This window comes from Triticum aestivum, chromosome 2A, assembly GCF_018294505.1.
Source record: "Triticum aestivum cultivar Chinese Spring chromosome 2A, IWGSC CS RefSeq v2.1, whole genome shotgun sequence".
NCBI classification, from domain to species: domain Eukaryota; kingdom Viridiplantae; phylum Streptophyta; class Magnoliopsida; order Poales; family Poaceae; genus Triticum; species Triticum aestivum.
Genome location: NC_057797.1, coordinates 773104142 through 773106929, shown reverse-complemented (window position 1 = coordinate 773106929; position 2788 = coordinate 773104142).

The window sequence follows — 2788 nt, the reverse complement described above, 5'->3', positions numbered from 1 at the left end:
CTTTGGAAGCTTCTTCTTCAATATTTTCAGTAGCTTCTTAAATCCTTTGTCAGCCACAACATTCTCTGCCTTCCACTGCAGCAATTCCAGTACGGTACCGAGCTTTGTGTTGCCATCTTCGCAATTGGGGTATAACCCTTTTTTGTGATCCTCTAACATGCGATCGAACTTCAACTTCTCCTTTTGACTAATGCATTGCGTCCTTGCATCGACAATGACCCGGCGGAGATCATCATCATCGGGCACATCGTCTGGTTCCTCTTGATCTTCAGCAGCTTCACCCGCTGCAGCATCATTGGGCACATCGTCTGGTTCCTCTTGATCTTCACCAGCTCCCCCCATTGCAGCATCACCGTATTCAGGGGGCACATAGTTGTGATCGGAGTCTTCTTCTTTGCCGTCTTCCACCATAACCCCTATTTCTCCGTGCCTCGTCCAAACATTATAGTGTGGCATGAAACCCTTGTAAAGTAGGTGGGAGTGAAGGATTTTCCGGTTAGAGTAAGACCTCGTATTCCCACATTCAGTGCATGGACAACACATAAAACCATTCTGCTTGTTTGCCTCAGCCGCATCGAGAAACTCATGCACGCCCTTAATGTACTCGCGGGTGTGTCTGTCATCGTACATCCATTGCCGGTTCATCTGCGTGCATTATATATAATTAAGTGTCCAAATTAATAGAAGTTCATCATCACATTAAAACCAAAGTGCATACATAGTTCTCATCTAACTACATATAGCTCTCCAGAGCATCTAATTAATTAAACCATACATTGAAACTATGTAAAACATTTCAATGCGAAAACAAGTGCGATCATAATCGCAACCAAGGTAACAATTGATCCAACGGCATAATCATACCAAGCCTCGGTATGAATGTCATATTTTCTAATCTTTCTAATCTTCAAGCGCATTGCATCCATCTTGATCTTGTGATCATGGACGACATCCGCAACATGCAACTCCAATATCATCTTCTCCTCCTCAATATTTTTTATTTTTTCCTTCAACAAATTGTTTTCTTCTTCAGCTAAATTTAACCTCTCGACAATAGGGTCGGTTGGCATTTCCGATTCACATACATCCTAGATAAATAAAATCTATGTTATGTTGGTCGGCATAATTTTCATAAACAATAAATGAACCAATAGTTATAAAGATAATATACATACCACATCCGAATCATAGACAGGACGAGGCCCGACAGGGGCGGATACCAAAACCATCGCACTATATAAGATGCAATAATAACTGTAAGAAAATGATACAAGTATCTATCTAAACATACAAGTAAGAATATTTTTCCTTTCAGAGAAGATAAGAACAAGAGGCTCACCACGGTGGTGTCGGTGATGAGATCGGCGCGGGTGATCGACGGCGGTGAAGACGGGGACGGGGCGTGACGGACCGCTAAATCTAAACAAATCTCGAGGAAAATGGAGCTTGAAGGTCGAGCTTCGGGAGGAGAAAGCTTAAGTAGTGTGGCTCGGGCATTCCATCGAACACCTCATGTGCATAGGAGGTGAGCTAGAGCACCACAAAGCCCTCTCCCCCTCGGCCAGAAAAAACAGAGCACTGTGCTCTGCTCTTGCGCGAGGGGGTATATATAGGCACCTCATTGGTCCCGGTTGGTGACATGAGCCGGGACTAAAGGGGAGCCTTTGGTCCCGGTTCAAGCCACCAACCGGGACCAATGGTGGTGGGCCAGGAGCGAGGCCAATTGGTCCCGGTTCATCCCACCAACCGGGACCAAAAGGTCCAGATGAACCGGGACCAATAGCCTACGTGGCTCGGCCGGCCCCCTGGGCTCACGAACCGGGACCAATGCCCACATTGGTCCCGGTTCTAGACTGAACCGGGACTAATGGGCTGACCCGGCCTAGACCAAAGCCCTGTTTTCTACTAGTGAGTGCATACAATCTATGCTGCCAAGCATACCTGGAAAGCCTCTAGCTGCGTTGGTCGCCAACAATCTCTCTGTATCAGCGGCAGTTGGCTGCCTCAAGTACTCTGGGCCAAAGACCTCGATCACAGCCTAGCAAAACTTGTACATTGACATCAGACATGTTGTCTCACTCATACGCACATACTCATCCACCAGATCGCCTGGAATTCCATAGGCAAGCATGAGGATGGCCGCGGTGCATTTCCGGTAGGAGGAGAATCCAAGCTTGCCAAGGGCATCCGTCTTGCACTCGAAGTATGGGTCATGAGCAACCACTCCCTCTCGGATACGATTGAACACATGCCTGGCCATACGAAAACGGCGACGAAATTTATCCGGCCTGAAGAGCGGGGTGTTGGCAAAGTAATCTGCATAGAGCAGGGCGTGGCCTCTCTCCCTGTTACGGTTCAGGTTGGGAGCACGGCCAGGGACTGACCCCCTGTACCGAGGAAGCTGCCGTTGAATATGGTCGTGAATGACCAGTGCAGCCACCACAAGATCGTCATCATCCGATGACGAATCGTCCGATGAACAAAGGAAGTGATGGTAGAAAAACTCGTCTCCACTGTCCATACCTTTGTTGGCAAAAGGTCGAACACCTTGCGCTCGTGGTGGCGAAGAGGCCGCGATGATCACCTCGACGCAGCAGGGTGGTTGCCGGCCGGCTACAGGTCGCTCTGGAGCTCTCGTCGAAATCTGCCTTGGCCGCCGTGGTACGTCGCCAGCAGTCGTGTCCCCTCTGCCACCGGCAAGGACGGCGAGGGCCAAACCTCCTCCGATCGACGACCAAAACTACGGCGGAAGCGCGGGCGTGGTGGCGGCCATGTCGAGACGTGGTTT